Source organism: Phascolarctos cinereus, unplaced genomic scaffold (genome assembly GCF_003287225.1).
Source record: "Phascolarctos cinereus isolate Bilbo 61053 unplaced genomic scaffold, phaCin_HiC Scaffold_726;HRSCAF=1367, whole genome shotgun sequence".
NCBI lineage: Eukaryota > Metazoa > Chordata > Mammalia > Diprotodontia > Phascolarctidae > Phascolarctos > Phascolarctos cinereus.
Window position 1 is genome coordinate 352,955,267 of NW_027556098.1, and position 20,448 is coordinate 352,975,714.

At 38.2% G+C, this 20,448-nt stretch overlaps 1 pseudogene; it reads right to left on the minus strand.

Annotated features, from left to right (window-relative positions):
* Positions 1–18,346: 18,346 nt before the first annotated feature.
* On the minus strand, positions 18,347–19,281 carry LOC110200509 (olfactory receptor 52E8-like; annotated as a pseudogene).
* Positions 19,282–20,448: the final 1,167 nt, after the last annotated feature.

Genomic DNA, 20,448 nt, shown 5'->3' on the forward strand with positions numbered 1-20,448 from the left:
GAGTCTTCCAGTGGCTATACTCATTACATTGAGGCTTTAACTCCCAGGAAGGTGTCCTGAATGAACACATCTGTCTTCCCAGTAAAGGAAATAAGAAGAAACAAAGAATACATTATGAACTTCATTCTTTTCTTGGAGCCTAAAGGATAGAAAACTATTCCTTCAACTCCCTGTCCTCTACTGTCCCTTCCAACAAGCTTAAGAGTGAATATAAAAGAGTATGAACTGTTAACTGCTTGGCCTGTGGAGGAGAATATTTACACCAAGCTCATAGAATGATGTAACTGGAATACGGAGAGCCAGGTTCTATTCATTACCTTTAACTAACTACATGACCTTTGACAAATTCTGTGTTCTATGTGTGCCTGAGTTTCATAATTCTCAAACAAACAAACAAACAAACAAATGAACACACGAATGAACGAATGAATGAATGAATGAATGAATGAATGAATGAATGAATGAATTGATGAATGGATGGATGGATGGATGAATGGGTAGTTCAACCAGGTACACTTGCACATCTCCTTCTCTTTTACTGGCTCCCCTACTGGCTCTTAATTTCACCACCTGCCCCTATCCATGTATCTTTCTCCCTACCTCCCTGGGTCCTCTGCTTTTTACCTCCCTTCTATACGGTGCCTTACTTCATTAGAATGTAAGTTCCCTAGAACCAGTTAGTCAGTAAACATTTATTAAGCGTCTACTATGTGCCAGCACTATGCTAAGTACTGAAGATGCAAAGAAAGGCAAAATACAGTCCCTATTCTCAAAGAGTTCACGGTCTTATGGGTGAGACAACATTAAAACAAGTATGTATCAAGAAGTTATAGACAGGACAAATTAAAGTTCACCAACATATGGAAGACACTAGAGTTAAGAGAGATCAGGACAGTCTTCCTGTGGAAGTAGAGATTTACCTGACGCTGAAAGGAAGACTGGGAAGCCAGAAGGTAGAGATGAAGAAGAAAAACACTCCAGGTATGAGAAACAGCCAGTGAAAATGGTTGGAGTCAGGAGATGAAACATCTTGTTGAAGGAACAAGGAGGTCACTGCTACTTGATCATAGAGTACGTGGGGTGATACAAGGTGTAAGAAGATTTGAAAGGTATGAAAGAGAGCTTATTATTTGAACGCCAAAAGAAGGTTTTGTATTTAAACCTGGAAGACATAGGGAACCGCTGGAGTTTAGGAAATGGTTTGATGGTGGAGGGAGGGACATGGTCATATCTTCATTTTAAGAAGATCACTTTGTCAGCTGAGTAGAGGGTGCATTGAAGTATGCAGAGATTTCTGGTAGGCAGACCAATCAGGAGGTGATAGTATTAGCCCAGGTATACAGTGATAAGGCCCTCTATCAAGATATTGGTAGAGTAGAGAAAGGGAAGGATGTATACAGAAGAAGCTACTAAGGTAAAATTGACTTGTTTTTGCATTTATGTTCTCAGTGCTTATCAAAATGCTTAGCACATCATATGTACTTAGTGAATATTTGCTTACTTGACTTCTAACTCTTGAATTCTGAGATTCTGAGAGAAGGGGAGAAAAATCAGCTAGATTGATGCCGTGAATATTCCTTTCACAGCTTTCTAATTCTAACAGCCATAATCTAATAAGATCCAGAGTTGAAAAGAACCTTAGAATTCATTTAGCAACATTTTACAGATGAGGAACTGAAGCCCAGTAAGATGCAGTGACTTTTCCTAGGTTGTACATGTAAACCTAAGGGAAACTGGTATCTGTTCCAGAGCTTCTTATTCCAAACTCAAATGTCCTTACAACTAACCCTTGTTGTGTCATACCTTTTAGCCATCTTTCTTATAGAGTGGAATTTCAGCAGAATAACTATATAGTTTAGCAACACATAGTCTCATATTTATCAATAATTTTGCATAGATCAAATGTGGTAAAAAAAATGCCATACTTTGTTTTGTTTCTTTTCCCTTCCAGTCTGCAAACATCTCTAGATTTTTTCCTTCAGGAACACAGTCAGTCAAGAAACATTTATTGAGTGCCTGCCATGTGACAGGCACTGTGGTAAATGTTGGGGACACAAATGAGACAAAAACCATCCCTGACCTCAAGAAGCTTGAATATAATGGGGAAGATAATACAAAAAAGGAAACTGAAAATCAAGAGGAAGGAGAAAAAGGTGTCTGGGCATGGGGCCATGATGGAGAAGTCAAAGTAGCGTATCCGATTGGGAAGTGAAGAGATGGGTGGGTTTTAAATGAAGGGATTTGTTGTTGTTGTTGTTGGGTAATGGAGGTTAAGTGACTTGCCCGGGATCACACAGCTTAGTAAGAGTTATGTGTCTAAGGCTGGATTTAAACTCAGGTCTTTCTGACTCCAGGGCCGGTGCTCTAGCCACTGCGCCACCTCGCTGCCCCCTTAAACGAAGGGTTTGGAACTCATTACTCCAAACTACAATCAAAGAGGCAGAGGTACTGATGAGGTGTGTTTGCCAAAGCTGATCCTGTTATGCAGGATGATGAAGTTTCTCAATGAGTTTCCCAGGAGCAAGATGGAGAGGCCCCAAAGAGTTGAGTGAAAAGTATACTTCATTAACTGTCTTCTCTAAAACCACTTTACAGGAATAGGATGAGCTCCTTCTCTTTTGCCCTTCGGTCTTCTGACATTAACATAATCTCATGATGGGCCACGTCTTAAATGGGTCATCTAGTCCAATTTCTATTTAACAAGAATCTCCTCACAAGTAGGTAAGAAGTAATCATCAAGGTTTTGTTGGAAGAGACATACAGGGAGAAGGAACACACTACTTACCAAAGTAGTCCATGAAACCTTGGGATAGCTCTAATTCTTAGGAAAACTTTCTTTATATCAACACCAAGTTTTCTTCCATGGTGTTTCCACTCACTGATTGCTCCTGGCTCTGTCCCCTGGGGTCAAGAAGAACAGTCCCTTAGAGTCAGGTACATATTTATCTTAGTTGCATTGCTTCTACCAAATAACTGCTCTTCAAACACTTGAAGTTAGCTAGAAGGCTAATCCATTCCTCTCTAGCCCAAATCTTCTCTTCTCCAGCCTAAACATCTCCATCTCCTCCACCCAATTCTTATATGGCAAACATTAAGGCCATGCTAGAATTATGACCTCCATGGGCCAGGAGACATTGTATGGGTAAAAACACAGGAGTATATGCTAGTAGGGCTTCTGTATAATGGGAAGCTTGAGCCAGGAAACAAAAATATCTCTTCTTTTTTTTTTTATCATCATCATAGTCCCAATTTTAGTGCACTAAATCTGATACATTGTTGACTACGCTTGTCACTATTCTTATCAAAACCACCACAGGTAAGTGTCAACAGTAGTAAAGACAGATTTGTCATTAGATAAGGAATTTTTCACCCACTTTACTACCTATTCATGGAGAGCTGTAACTCACCCTACACGTATGAGCTATCACTATTATTCTCAATTCCTTTTTCACATCAAAGATAAGCCAGAATAACTGCAAATAATACTTGTGCATAGAATTTATAGTAGAGTATCATTTTACCTCATTGAGCAAGCATGATTTGCATAAGAACAGATGTACATATAGAGTATTTAAAGAGTGGTTCTTTATTTTAGAAAGATATTTATAATAGCAAGCTTCCTAGTCCATTCATAATGTGATATCACTTATGAAAATTAAATTTACATGTACAACGTGGATCCTGGAGATGGAGAAACCATATCTGGTGTGCCTATTATGTTTTAAGCATAGAAATATAAAAGGAAGCCATGATATTCTTTATATGGTTTCAGGGCTGTTATGAGGTACAAATAAGATCATGGACATACTTTGCAGACTTTAAAGTGCTATGTAAATATCGGTTATGATCATCACCATCATCATCATCATTAGCCTAAAATTACCAGTCTCCAGCTGATGATGACTTCTTTTCCTTAACTTCCTACTACATTCCCACTGAGCTCAAGCAATGTCTATAAAGCAATACATAGGTTGCTAATAAATGTTTATCAACTGGAGTCTCCCAGAAAAAATATATGCAAACGTGGGTTTAAGTTCAATTTGCTTTAACACTTTTTAAAGTATACACAATCCGCATTACTGATTTCTGAGATGTAAATGCTTGCACTGAAAATTTAACAATGGGCTGTCACTGGTTAGAGCTGGCTCCAACACACCCCATTGTGGTTTGAAAGCCCATAAATATTGCTGCAATGAGTTCCCTCCCTTCTTTCTCATCTTTCAGATGCCTTCTGCCGCTATGTCCTCCTTCACCCATCTCATATGAAAGAGGTGGCTGTGCTCCTTACTAAGGTAAGCCCCTCTACCTGCACAAGTGATTTCATTCTATCTCATCTCATCCAACAGATGGCCCCCTCAGTCATCCCCACTCTCTCATTTATCCTAATTCTCTCCTTGTCTACTGGCTCCTTCCCTACTGTCCCCATACATGCTCATGCCTCCCCAATCCTCAAAAAACCCTCACTTGATCTTTCCACTCCTTCTATCATGCTGTATCTCTTTTATACTTTATAGCCAAACTCTTTGAGAAGGCCAAGTACAATAGGAGCCTCCACTTTCTCTCCTCTCACTCTTTTCTTAGCCCTCTACAATTCAATTTCTGACCTCATCATTCCCCTGAATATGCTTTCTGCAAAGTTACCAAAGATCTCTCTCTCTCTCTCCTTTTTAGTGAGGCCATCAGGGTTAAGTGAGTTGCCCAGGGTCACACAGCTAGTAATTGTCATGTGTCTGAGGCCAGATTTGAACTCAGGTTCTCCTGATTCCAAGGCCAGAGCTCTATCTACTGTGCCACCTAGCTGACCCCTGAGGATCTCTTAATTGCCAAACCAATGACATTTCTTCAATCTTCATTTTTCTTTACGTTTTTGCAGCCTTTGATACATTTGATTACCCAATTCTCCTTGATACTCTTTTCTCTCTTGGTTTTCAGGATACTCTGTCCTGGTTGTCCTCCTACCCGTCAGACCACTCCTCCTTTGCTGAATCTTCAATCAGATCATTCCCTCTAACTATAAGTGTCCCAAAGAGATCTATCCTGGGTCCTCTTTTCTTCTCCCTCTATACTACTTCACTTGGAGATCTCCTCAGTTCCCACTAATTTAATTATCATCTGTATGATTTAATTTTCATTTCTGCTTACCTCCAGTCTAGCATCTTGATCTACTTTTTATACATCTCAAATTGAATGTCTAGCAGTCACCTTAAACTCAATATGTCCAGAACTGAACTCATTATCTTTCTCCCTAAACCCTTCCCTTTCATTTTGCCTATTATCATCAAGGGTATCACCACTCTCTCATTTCCCCAAGATGATCTATGTGTCACCTTATACTCCTCACTATCTCTCTCTTACACACACCATATCCAATCTGTTGTCAAAGTCTGTTGAGTTCCCCTTTGTAACATATCTCAAGTATTCCCCCTTCTCTCCTCTGACTGACACTGCTCTAGTTCAAGCTCTCATCACCTCATGCCTGGTGACTGCAATAGCCTGTTGATGGGGCTGCCTGTCAAGTCTCTCTCTACTCCCATCCATCCTCTATTCAGCCCCCAAAATGATTTTCCTAATGCACAGGTACAACTATGTTACTACCTACACAGACACAAATACACACACACACACACACACACACACACACACACAACCTCAATAACTGAAGTGGCTCCCTATTACCTCCATGATCAAATATAAAATCCGCTGTCATTCAAAGACCTTCATAGCCTACTGACCTCCATCCCACCTTTCAAATCAGGGATGGCAGTGGGAAACCATCTGGTACTCAAAATGAATCATTTAAAATGCTTTAGGTTAAAATAATTAAATGTTATGTTTTAAATTCAAAACCAAAACTATTTTAATAACCTTAACATGTTAAAATAAGTAAATAAAATATCTAGTCTTCCATTAACTTCATTATATATCCTTCATATATCTCATTTTGTATATAATTGCTTACATGTTCGTCCTCCTCCCCCATAAATTGTGAGCTTTTTGAGGGCAAAAACTAATTTTTATCTGCTTTATATCTCCTCTTCTCAGCAAAGTGCCTGGTACATAGTAGACACTGACTAAATGCTTGTTAACGTTCTATGTTGACATATAAGTGTTAGACAATTCCTTTTATTTTTTTCTGGCCCCTTCTAGCTAATTTGGACATTAGTAGATTTCTCCACATACTTAACTCCACGAAGTTGCTATAATTATTTATGTTTCTATTTCATGGATTCAACTCCATTATTTTGTCCTTCCTCCGTTAGACCATAAACCAAAAACACAGACACTGTCTACTATTTCCTTTCAAACTCCTCAAAGCATTCATCCACAATGATAATGAAAAAGTCATTGGTCAAGTTATTTGTGATCAATTACTGTCACTATAACATACACGAAATAGACCTTGTGGTAGAGAAAAAATTCTCACATTTTATAATTTATATATGTGTGTCTACTTGATGTCTGGAGCCCTTTCAAATGTATAAATCTCCTTTCTGAAAGTATGAGAGAATACTGAAGGACAAACCATGTCAGTATCATATAACCTCACATTACTCAATTAATTTATAACATCTTTAATTATAAGATCATTGAAGGCAGAGCTCATTTTCATATTTCAAGTGCCTACCTCAGTGCTTTACATGGATCATTATCTTGTGTTGAATTGATCGTATTATCTAAATGGTATGCTGATGCCATAATCTCTCTTTTGGGTTTCCATTCCTCTGAATTGCTTAGATGCTCCCAAATTTGTCTTCAACTTTGCCGTGGTCCCATTGTAATCATCACAATGAGTTAAATTCACTGCTTTCTTCTTCACTGACAACTGGAAGAGATGAAATGGGCTTCAGTTGTACCAGGAAGGCTTGCCATTAGCTATTGTGATGACTTCCCTGATTTTATATTTTGGGAGTCAATAGTATGAAAACCTGGTTTCTGTTACCAAGAGAAACTCCTTTGTCTGAGTTAGGATCTGTCCAGACTGGATGTACTGAGGTGGCCATAACAACCTATGTTGTACCTTCCAACTCTTGGAGTATGAATCAATTTTTAGGACTGGAGGGACATAAGGGAATTAATTTCTATGTATTGCAGAGCTCAGTTTCCTACCCATAGCCACATTGTCATTTTTTCTTGAAGAAGAACAGTCCACTCCTATCTCCCCAGCAGATCTGTTGCAATTAAACCCTGAGTTATTCTTTCCCCATGTTTATAATGTATTTATTGAAGTCATATCTAGAAAAGTGGAAAAGTTTTGCAAATTAATAAATACTACCAGGGAATTTCTCTGGGAGGAACAAATTGTTCTATTGGATTTTGTCAAATGTTTATAGGTATTCCCCATGCTCAAAGAAAGAATAAGAACTACTACTTTGGACTTGATTCTAACCTGGTAGGGGGAATGTAACTGATGGGAACTTGAGAGAAAGTCATTCTCTTCTAGACTGTAAAATCCATCATGTTTGTTGACTGAATTCCACCACTTTATTTTAGGCCCTCATTAGTATTGTACCTGGCACAGAATAGGCATTTAATAAATGTTGCTGATTGACTGATACTCACCTGGGCTATTATAGCTCCGTAATTGACCTTCCTGCCTCAAATCTGTCCCACCTCTAATCCATCCTTCTCACAGCTATCAAAGTTATTTTCTTAAACATAAAACTTACTCTCTACAAGTCCCTCCCATAGCCTACTAAATCAGTCAGTCAAGAAACATTTATCAAACACTTGATATGTGACAGGCACAGTGCTAAGTACTGGGGACACAAAATATTCAGTAAACTGGATTAGCTCCCCATTGCCTCTAGAATAAAATTAACTCTTCAGATACACTTTAAAAACCTCTCACAAGCCAGTTCCAGCCTATCTTTCTGGTCTCATTATACATTATTCCCCTTTTCCGTGCTCTGCAGTTTAGCTAAAGTAGCTTTTTTGTTTCTCCCACAGGGCAATGCATCTCTCATCTCCATGCCTTTGCACTGGGCATTTCCCACACTTAAAATTCAGGTCCTCCTCAACTCTTATGCATAGAATCCCCTTCTTTCCCTAAAAACCTTATATTTATTTACATTTATTTTGTATATATGAATTTTATATCGACCTATATGGGTACAAATTGTCTCTCTGATAAAAGGTAATCTTTAATAGGCAGATTTCCTTCCCTTCTTTTGTACCTGCTTGGAATATAGTAGATGCTTAATAAAAGCCTGTTGATTGATAGATTAGACATAGTACAGGTATTTGATACCTGTGGTCTCATTTTCTTAATATGCTGATAACTTAATTTCAATGTAACTGGTTTCTTTTTACTCCTCTGTGTTTTATTTTATGATTTTAAAACATTATTCTGAGAAAAGGTGCATAGAGTTCACCAGGTTACCAAAATAGTTCATGATACAAAAAGGTTAAGAACTCATGATTTAATATAATCCATAACCTAATCCTTGATATATTATAACAAACAGTGACCCTACTCTGCTGAAACACTGGCACTCCTCATGTGACATTAAATCATTTAATATCTTCTGGCGTCAGTTTCCTCACTTTTAAAATGGATACAATAATAATAATAATAAACCACCTATGTCACAAAGCTGTTGTAAGAACAAACTTTGCATATCTATAAAAAGATGTTGTTATATTTAAATGATTGTCATGTGAAAGAATTTGAGTGCTAGAGAAACTTCTATCCCTGGTCATGCTTGACTCTCCCCTCCCAAACCATCACTGCTTGACACATCATCACTTTATGCCTCTAAAGGAGTGGGGAGAAGGGTCAAGGGTTATCACAGGCCATAAAAACTTTTAGATTCGAAATGTCCCATGGAGTTCTCCTTTCCTTCTTTTAGGAGAAAACCTTAGAGTCAAGAGATCAGCAGCTCTGTTTCACCCAAAGATCCATGTCCTACCTAGCATCCTCCCTTTCCAGGCTCTTATATTTGATTCACATCCTTGACAAGTGTCAACTCACCAGCCTTGACTATGGCCAAGTTTCAGATGCTGTAGCCCAGCACCTGACTCAGTTCCACATCTGTCCAGACTTAAAAATGCAAGATTCATGCTGCAGCTGCTCTCTTTCCACAAATCCTCAGGAGCATTCTTTTTATCAGAGTTCCCTGGGGATTAGACTACCAGGAAAAGTTGCCAGGTCCCTAAGCAAAGAGCTCTGAGACTTTTGGACCCAGGTGTAAGGATGTGGAAAAGGCTTCTAGTGTTTATGCTTCTAGCCCAAGTAGAAAGAGTCTTTACAAAGAAAGAAAGAGAAAAAGGAAGGAAGGAAGGAAGGAAGGAAGGAAGGAAGGAAGGAAGCAAGGAAGGAAGGAAGGAAGGAAGGAAGGAAGGAAGGAAGGAAGGAGGAAAGAAAGAAAGAAAGAAAGAAAGAAAGAAAGAAAGAAAGAAAGAAAGAAAGAAAGAAAGAAAGAAAGGAAGGAAGGAAAGAATCTTTACTCCCAATTATTGCACTGTAATTCCAAAAACTTTCTATCTAGTGACTCTGTCATTTCCTGGTGGTTACAACGCTTCTCTATAAAGTGGTAGTGCTTGGATACATTCTATGTCCTGTGCTAAAACCAATTAAAAGGAGCTGCTCCAGGTACAAAAAGAAAAACAAAGAAAGATTGTCTCTATTTTAATATGGATAAGTATTAGATGTACACAAATAGGCATTTAGAGAGGTAAAATGAGATCAAAACAAAAGAAGTTCAGAAAAAGTGTTCTAGGAGAATTTGAAGCAGAATAACTTTTTCTTGGGAGAGAGGGTATCAGGGACCATTTAGTGCAGAAACAATCATTTAAGTTGGACCTTAAATGAAGTGATGATTACAAATATCGATTCATTAATTCATTTGTTTGTGAACATTATTTCTCCTTAGTGGAACATAAGCTCCTGGAGGGCAGGGACTATTTTTGTCTTTGTCTCCCTGGTACCCAGCTTCAATAGAAATGCTTCAAAATGTCTATTGATATGGGGGGGGGGTTACTCACCAGAATTTTTCCCAGTATCCCACTTTCTCCTCCACCCAGAATATCATACCACATAATTTTTTAAAATTAATTTTTATTCTGGCCCTGGAATCAGGAGGAACCAAGTTCAAATCCAGTCTCAGACCAGATACTTCACACTTACTAGCTGTGTGTCCCTGGGCAAGTCACTTAACCCCAATTGCCTTGCCAAAAAAATTAATTTTTATTTTAGTTTCAAATGAAGAGCTGTCCTCTTTCCCATTCTTTAGCTCTTCCCATCTTTCCCATTGAAAAACCAAGTAAACAAAACCACTCTTACAAACATTTGTATAATGAAGCAAAACTAAATTCCCTTTATGTCCAAGAAAACATATCTCAATATGTATTCGACTCCATCACTTCTCTGTCAGTAGGTGGCAGTATATTTCAGCATGAGTTGCTTTGGAATGATGATTGGTCATTGTGTTTATCAGAGTTCCCAAGTCATTCAAAATTGTTTGTCTCTGTAATATTGTTTTTAGTGTTACAAATTGTCCTCTGGAATCTGCTCACCACACCACATCAGTTCAAACATGTCTTCCCAGACTCATGTGAAACAGTCCTCTTCATCATTTCTAATAGAACGGGAATATTCCATCACATCCATATAACTTGTTAATCCATTCTCTAATTGATGGTACTCCCTCAGTTTCCAAACTTTGCCACCACAAAAAAAAAGAGTTTCTATAATTTTGTACAGATGAGTCCTTTTCCTTTTTCTTTGGTCACTTAGGAATATAGATCTAATAGTAGTATGTCCCTCAAACCTTCCCCTCCTCCTACCTTTCTAAATACTATTGAGCATACCAACATTCCATCACGCATGCATCCATCTTCTCATGCTGTCATCACCTATCCCCCTCCAATCTCTTGCCACGTCCTTTCATTTCTACTTTTGCAACATCTCTCATTTACACCATCTATCGTCTGACAGTGCCATTAACCTTATTCTGGCTTTCTTCACCTCATGCCAGGACTATTGCATAATCTTCTGGTTAGTCTTCTTGCCTTGTCTTTTTCATTCAAAGTCACCAACAAGCAATTATTAAATATTTCACATGTGCCAGGCACAGTGTGTATCCATCCCCCATTCAGCTATCATATTGATCTTCCTAAAGCACATGTTTGACCATGTCACCTCCATATTCAGTCAAATCCATTGGCTTCTATGGTCAAATACAAAATAGTTTACTTTTAAAACCTTTCATTACCTGGTCCCTTTCTTGATCCCCCTTGATGCTAGGCCATTCCCTCTGAAATTAAATCTCAGTTACCCTGTATATATCTATTTATCATTACTATACCGATGTGTACGTCTATCTCTATGATTTGTGTCTATATATGTTGCCTGTATGTAGTTATTTGCCTGTTGTCACCCCCAGTAAACAGATCCTATAGACCAGGGATGGGGTGTGTGTGTGTGTGTGTGTGTGTGTGCATTACTTTCTATCCCAATTACTTAGCATAGTGCTTGGAACATAGTAGGCATTTAACTCTTCTGTACAATAATGCTTTATTTCTTGCTATATTTGTTCAATCTACCTAAAGACAACCCTAGTCCTTTAGATCTCCTCCCCTCCCACTCATTGCCGCCATACCTAGTTTGTTTTCCATTTCTCTACTTTTGCAGTTTTACTTATCAATTCCTTTTCTCTATCTGATTCTGATGCTTTTTTCTCTCAGTTAGTGAATTAAAAAAATCCTTTTTCAAGTCTCTCTAAACATTTTGTTAAGTTTTCTTTTTCATTTATGAGCTCTTTCCTTTTCTCTGATTATCTTTTATTTTCTTCATTTTTTCTTGCAAATCAAGTTCCACTTTTTCTTTTTCCTTCCTATCCCTCCCACATCCATTGAGAAGGCAAGCAGCATGATCACCTTGCTTGTGAAGTCATGTAAAACATATTTCCATATTAACCACGTTGCAAAATAAACAAAGCAAAACGGTAAGAAGCAAGAAACATAAAGATACTGAAAAATATGGTTCAGTCTTTACTCAGAGTTCTTCAGATCTCTGTTTGGAGGTGGACAGCATTTTTCATCACAGGTGCTTGAGAATTGTCAAGGATCATTGTGTTGATTAGGATACTTAATTTGATCCTTGTATCAATATTGTTGCTACTGTGTACAATGTTCTCCTGGTTCTGCTCACTTCACCTTGCTCATTCTTATAAATATTCCCAGGTTTTTCTGAAACTCTCCTGCTCATTATTTTTTAGAGCACACTAGGATTCCATCACAATCATCTGTCATAACTTGTTGAGCCCTTACCCAATTGACGGGCATAACTTTTATTTCCAATCTTTTGCCACCATAAGTGAGCTGCTATAAATATATAAATACTTTTATACATATAGGTCCTTTCCTCTTTTTTATCTCTTTGGAGTACAGACCTATAGGTGGCATTTCTGGGATATGCACATAAGGTATGCACAGCTTTATAGACTTTTGGGCAGTACATAAGTTCTCTTTGTCTTTTTTTCCTGTTCATTATTCTGCAGATATAGTGAACAATGACATGTTAATGATGGTTAAACTCTGAAACTGTACAACAAAAGAAACTGTCACTGCCTGAGATTTCATTTCCTCTGAAAGAAATATTAGCCCCTGTGGGAGGCTAATAGCCTCTGTGGACTCATTCTCATCCTATCTCAATCTGTTGATGTCCTCTCCTTTGAAGGCCCAACTATGAGACTGTCTGGTTTTGAAACATTTGTGCTCTGTCCTCACAGTGGAATCTAGTCTCTTTGAGGGGAAGAACTGTTTCATTGCCATCCTCATATCCCTAATATATAGTCCAGTAGCTTGCACTTAGTAGGTGATTCATAAATGTTTATTTAATTTTATTGCATTAACCAATAAATGAATCTTCAAATTAAAATAAAATATTATAACCATGAAGAAAATGTCAATCATAAAAAATCAAAGTCCTAGTATCATAGTAGTGAGGGATATGAAAATTTTTCAAATCCAATATGTAAGGGTACAAGAACTTCTAAAATAGTCTTGAAAATGGTCACTCAACCTTCACTAGATGCCTGGAGTGACAGGGAATTACCTCTTGACGGGTCACTTTTCAACTTTGAATGCATTTAATTCTTAGGACTTTTTTTTTCTTAAATAAGATACCACTTTATGTTTGTAGTTTGGTTGTTGAAAGAAACAGAAAATGAAATTTGAGAAAAAATTTACTTTTGTCAAAGAAAGGAAAATTAAATGAACTTATTATGGAAGTAGGATATTGAATCTCACAGCTAAAACATATCATTGCAAAAGGGGGTTAAGAAATGGACTTAATAAAATGGTATCACCATTTTATACATGTTAAATTAATAAGAAATGTATATGTAGAGTGATGATTGGTGTATTGTGTTTTGCCCATGTAGGCTATATGTGGGTTTGCCCATGTAGGCTATATATGGGTTTACCCATGTAGTCTACATGTGGATTTGGCTGACAGAGGGGAAAGAAAAGTTATTTATAGTCTTTTCTCCTTTACCTTCACCAAAGCAGATTTTTTTTCCTACAAGGAGGGAGCAGGAGGTTGAGGCCATTCTGTTCTCCTTGGAAAGTGGAGGTGCTAAGTTAGAAATACATCTACCTGCAACCTTAAATATTGTTAGTCTAGTAAAATGTATTTTAGGTTCAAGCTGTGCCCCTAATTGCTATCCTTTAATGGGGAAGAAGTGTCCCAAGCTATATATCCAAAGCTAGGTTCTCTTGCCACTAGGTGCTAGTTCCACAATGAATATACATAGAGTATAACAAATATAAACATTTATCCAAATCAATAGCAAAACAGACATCAGAGAAAGTATACATAGAAGAATATATACCAGACAATACAGAGCAAATGATCTCTCCTATTGAGAGTAAGAAAACTCATCTCAAATAGGAGAGAGCCTCAGATCTCACTCATGGCTAGATCCCCAAATCTCTTGTTTAGCAAGCTGAGGGTAGGAATATGACAGAGATTACTGGCTCTTTTACCCGTTGGCTTTTTCCCACCAGTCTTTTCTCTTCCTTCAGGAACCTAAAGAGAGAATAAAAACATGTGTCTTCTCCTTCAAAGATGGAAGCCAGAAGATCAGGATATCTCTCATCTCTAGCTATCACCAACTTACTCTCACATAGATGCCAAACATTGAATAATCAATCTCTGACAATGAAAAGAGTATAATTCAAATAATTCTTTGTGCCATGGGTTATACATAAATTCTATAATAAATGGTGGCAGTTTATGTCCATAGTCTCAGGCTGCTGCTTGACCTGTGCCCAGGTTGTCTGTCTGGCAAAAATAACTGTTCTGGGTGAGAGAGCAGCCTTGATAGGCCAAGGACCATGCACGTGGAAGAGAATGGTGGGGGAAGATGAAATTTGTGGGTGCAGAACAGCCCTCTGTCACCCATAGCTGCTATTGCACCAGAAGTTATACAATAAATATTTCACTTTACCCTGAAAAAGACTGGAAGTTGTCTCATGAAAGTGGGCATTGGAAGAGTTTTAGTTCGTGAGTTATTATGAAACAGTAGGAAAAAAAAAGGTTATCTGAAATATGATGGAAATTGTAATAGTAGATGTGGGCAGTTAAGCCTCATTGTCCTCATTATCTCTTTGGAAATGAAATCACATAGGTAAATATACAATTCATACTATGCTCAAATTGTTCCCTCATATTAGATGTAGCTGGTTGTGCAGTGGGTAGAGTGCTGAGGCTGGAACCAGGAATATCTAAGTTTAATTCTGCTGGCCTCAGACCCTACTGACTTTGTGACTCTAGGCAATTCACTTATTATTATTATTATTATTTTTTTGCTATTGGCGTTAAGTGACTTGCCCAGGGTCACACAGCTAGTACGTGTCAAGTGTTTGGTCTGAGGCCGGATTTGAACTCAGGTACTCCTGACTTCAGGGCCGGTGCTTAGGCAAGTCACTTAACCTCAGTTTTTTCAATTGTAAAATTGGGATAATAATAGCACCTATCACAGGGTTGTTTTGAAGATCAAATGAGATATTTATAAAAAGTGCTTAGCACACTGCCAGGAACATAGTAGGGACTATAGAAATGCTTATACCCTTCCCCTAATATATTAATCATGTTGAAACAAATTTGTATTTTTAAAACAAACATTTTATTAGAACTGAATGAATAGATAGATAAGTTCATTTTGTTAGTTGACTGTGAATATCTAGGAATGTTCTCTGAACAATTTTAAGGCTTAATCCCATCAGTACAATGTCGTCTGTAAAAAAAAAATTGCTCCTCAGTATATATTAGATAATCCAGGAAATATCCTCACTTTATAGGTTCAAATAGGGAAATCTCCTATTGGTATCATACTGGGTTTATGTCTCAAACAATGTATAATTTTGAGATGGAAAGGACGCTAGGCCTTGGATTGGAGCGTGGGCAATTGCTCCCCTCCCCACACCTCCCTCCTCCCACTCTTTGTGCTTCCCATTGCAAGCATGGGGGCCGCATACTGAGTTTGTCCCTGCTACCAGCTGTTCTCCTACTCCTCTTCTGACTAGCAGTAAAGGTTTCTCAGCAGTCTTTGTGTGGTCCTGTACCTTTCATCTGAACTCTCCAGCACTACAACAGTAAGCATTTATTCACAGAGCTTTCTTTAACAAGTATGGGGATGTCCAACAAAATTAACACCTTTGGAGGGAATCGTGTAAAGGAAAGGCCAACACACAGTGTTGTGGTGACTGTATGATTAGGGGATGTGGGAAATGTTAGGAAACCATTTGTTAATTAATCAAAACATATGAAGAAAACCACTGAGCATATCAAATGAAATTCTGTCAAATGACACTTTGTCTTTGAGGCCTGTGGTTTAATAAAAGATAAAGCCATCTCTGACTATCTGATCCCCCTCCCGGAAAAATGTTAACTACTCCTTACTGTCTTTCTAACCCAAACTTCTCAGCTTCTTAAAACTTTTTCAATCTGGCTCCAGCCTGCTTCTTAAGCAAATGAGTCCAAAGTGTGACATGGAAGCAAAAATGCTAATGTAATCTTAGCTTACATTAAAAGAAAAAGAGTGTCTATAATACAGGAGGAAATGTTACTACTGCACTTAGCCCTGGGCAGACGATATTTGGAATACAGATTTCAGTTCTCAGCATTTTAGGAAAGACAATGGCCAGATGGAGTGTATTCAGATTGGATGCTGAGGGTATTGAAAACTTACTATGGGAGGATAAGTTGATGTAGCTGGAAAAACAAGGACCCTCACTCTCCTAAGATACCTGAAAAACTGCTGAATAGCAGAGGATTGCATGGTTCAGTTTGACCTCTGAGGGCAGAAGAAGCAATAGGTAAAAGTAAGGAGATATTTGTTTAAGAGGAATAAAACCTTCCTAAGAAATAAAACTCTTCAAAAGAGGACTCATATTCTTAGGTGGGTAGAATATTTCCATTATTAGAAGCCTTGGAGTGATATTTGTGTTATCATTTTCCAAGAATTTTCCAGTGAAAAGGGTGATTTAATTTGAAGTCCATTTTATTAACTGTGTCAGCTATAAAATGGAATTGATAATACTTATATTACATGATTGTTATGAGAAAAATATTTTTCAAACATTTTCTAAACAGATTTAACATTCAGCAAGAACTTGTTTTCATGTATTATAGCTTCTCAAAACAATATGAATACATTAAAAGTGGGAGAAATGTTTTCTCACAAAGCATCAATCCCTCTTATCTTGTCTCTATTATTTTGAAAAATATTCAACATAATCATAATAACTGACATTAATGTAGCAATTTAATTATTACAAAACATTTTAATGTTTATATATATGGCCCCTGACCCAGAGTCATATAGATGAAGTCTGAGCTAAGGGACTGATACTAAGAGGTCAAATTCTTATTGATTTACTTGGACTCCTTCCAGAATTTATTCCAGGAAATCTCCAAAGATAGCTTCCATAGACACAGGTAAAAGATATATTTGAAGATAACAAGTGGATATAAGGTATAGGACTGAATTTATTTCAGCATATTTAAAATATAATGCATAGAATCTCTCTCTCTCTCTCTCTCTCTCTCTCTCTCTCTCTCTCTCTTTCATCAATCAATCTGGTCTATTTTTAGAGGCTAAATCCTCAAATTCTTAAACTTGAACTTTGATTTAATCATGACTTACCCCCAAGTGTGGTGCTGCCCAAGAAATCTTTCTTTCTTTCCTTCTTTCTTTTTTTTTTTTGTTTTAACTACAAGGTTATTCTATAAAATCATGCTACCTTGGAAATCAAAATGCCCTCTCCTATACACCAGTGTGGAAATTCAGGAATATTGTCCATGAATTCCCCTCTCTGGCCACATGGACAAGAACATATCTGTCCCTGTTATGTGATTCAATAATAATTACTGCTATTCCACTACTGCCCAGATAATGCTGTAATATACAGTCTTTGTTTTCCAGTTTTCCAGTTTCTGACCTATACTCAGAAAAGAAAAAAGAAAGGCAGAAATTAAGGGCTTGGAGTTCCTTCTCAGTTTTCCAAAGCTGAGGAATCTCTTGGAGCTTAGGAACAAATCTCACCAACCCCCAATCAATGCCGTCCAATTAAGAGACTCAAGAGAAAAAGGCAAAAAAGGACTGATAGTAGCAGTATGTTAGTCTTTTTTTTTTTAACTAGGCCATGTGTGGTATTGCTACTCAGACAAAAATTAATCTTCCTAAAAGTCTCAGTCAACCATATCACTCTGGGCAGCCCTGGTTACTTATATTAATCAGAAGTTGTTGTTGTCCTCTTAACAAAACACCAATGTGCATGTCTATATCCTACAAGGAGAGCAATACGAATTGTCAGCTAGGTGGTGCAGTGGGTAGGCCACTAGTCCTGGAGTCAAAAACACTTGCATTCAAATGTGGTTTCACATAGTTAGTAGGTCTGTAAAATGGAGATAATAATAACACCTACTTACCAGGGTTGGTGTGGGGATCAAATAAAGCACTTAGAAAACCAAAAGTGCCATAGAAACACTAACTACCATTATTATGAAAGATCCAAAGCCTCACCTGCCTATAAGCTCATCAAGTGGATTGAGAATTTCCTCTAATCACTTACATTACAATACATTATTTCATTTGAGCCTCAATAAATAAACTCTAGGAGACAGGTATTGTTTTATATAGAGGAATAATCTGAAAGTCAGAGAGGTTACATTATTTACCTAGGATAAAATAATGAATAGGTGTTTATAACAGGATTTGAAACCAGGTCTTCCTCACTCTGGGTCAGCCCTCTATCCGCTATACCACCGAGTTCACTGGAATCCCTCAGTGAATGAATCCAAGGGGGTTCATCTGTTGTTGTTTTTCCTCTGTTAGCATCACTCTTTTTTCAGGAAGATAGTCATCACTCTATCACGGATCTGTTTAGTCCTAATCCCATAAATGACAGGGTTGAGAGCAGGTGGAACAACCACATAGAGATTTGCCAGAAGGATGTGAATATAATGAGGGATGTTGTGGCCAAAGCGGTGGGTGAGGAAGGAGAAAAATGCAGGGTGAAAAAGGACAAGATGACACAGACATGAGAACCACAGGTACTGAGGGCTTTCAGACGGGCATCCCGTGATGGGAGGTGGAAGACAGCATGAAGGATTCTAGCATAAGAGAATGCAATCAGAACCACATCCAATAATAAGACAGAAATATTCACCAGTCCAAATATAATGTTGACCCTGATGTTGGCACAAGCCAGCCGGGCAATACCCATGTGCTCACAATAGGTGTGAGAAATGATATGTTTTCCACAGAATGGAAGCCTCAGTAGGAGAAAAACTAGTGGAGCCACCATGCACAGACTTCTCAAGATAGCCAACTCTGCAATGATGCCAATGATTTTATTGGTAAGGATTGTGCTGTACCGGAGTGGATTGCAGATGGCAACATATCGATCAAAGGACATAGCCACTAGCACAATGCTCTCCATGACTGTGAAGAAGTGGATGAAGAACATCTGAGTCAGGCAGCCTCCAAATGCAATCTCCTTTAGGCTGAACCAAAAGATCCCCATCATCTTGGGAATGGTAGTTGTGGACAGGCCTAGGTCAATGGTGGCCAAAATGGCTAAGAAATAAAACATGGGTTGATGAAGGCTTCGATCCTTCTGGATCACAAAGAGGATGGTAATGTTCCCCATTAGTGCAATTACATATACAGCACCAAAAGGGAAACCCATCCAGAGATGTACGGCTTCCAGTCCTGGGATCCCAAGCAACAGGAAGAAGGCAGGGTGAAATTCTGTGTCATTCAGGGACATCCCGCCACAGATTGTTGTCAGCTCTCATCAATACAAATAGATCCTTCTTCCCAGAAAAAGATCTCTGTACTGCTCCTCTTACTGAGACAAAAATCTGAAAAAAATATAAGTACATATTTAAACCCAATTCATTCCAGCACAGAGGAAATAATCATATTCCTTAAGCCACTCTTCTTTCCTTATATCCTTTCCTTCTCTGAGTGCTCTACCTGGCTGATCTCTATGTAGCAAAAGGTGGTTTTAAGGAACTGTTGGAAACAGAAGGAACATAAGTAAGGCTCCTGCATTTCCTTGCTCCATAGGATGCTACATCTGATTTATGACAGAGGAAATCACTTAAACACCATGTTTATACAGACTCCAGATAAAGGGGTTACAGAGTAGGTGAGTGAGTATGGTAATGACCTTGACTTTTGCTTAAATAAGGAAGATTCCTCCATATCCAGGCCAATCCATCAACCAACAAGCATTGCTTGCCACTGTCATGGACCAGACTAGGTACTGGAGATAAATAGTTCAGATAAAATAGGGCTGCTTGACTTCTGGGAGTTCCCATTCCATAGCAGGAGACAATATATGTACAATTATGATACATGCAAAATACACAGAAAATGATTTGGAGTGCGTCACTCACCCCAGAGGCTGAGCAAAGTCTGAAAATAGGAAATGAATGGTGTTTTAGCTGAACTTAGTAAATAACAAAGGGTTCTAAGAGAAGTAGTTGAGGAGGAAGTGCATTGTAGGTATGGGCATTGCCTGTGCAGAAAATGGTGGTGGTGATAGGAAGGTAATTTCTAAGAAACTGCCAGAGGGCTAGTTTGGCTAGGCTGTATCGTGCTTCAAGATAGATGATTGATATAACAAGGGCTGGAAAGGTAGCCTGCAGCCAGATTTTGAAGCACTTCCAGGGCCAAACAAAGGAGCTCCTATTTGAGCTTAAAGTCATAAAAAGCCAGTAGATTTCATTGAGCAGAAGCATGACCTGATCAGGTGTGTGTTTAGAAACACCATTTTGTAAATTGATCTCTAAAGTTCCAGCTCTTAAGCTCAGAGATTTTAAGATACATACAAGCATTCATACGTGCATCCATACAGTAATATGATCCCTGAGCTAATGTTTGACCTGTTCTGCTCAAGTGGATTTTTTGTAGCTGGTGCCCAAGGCCC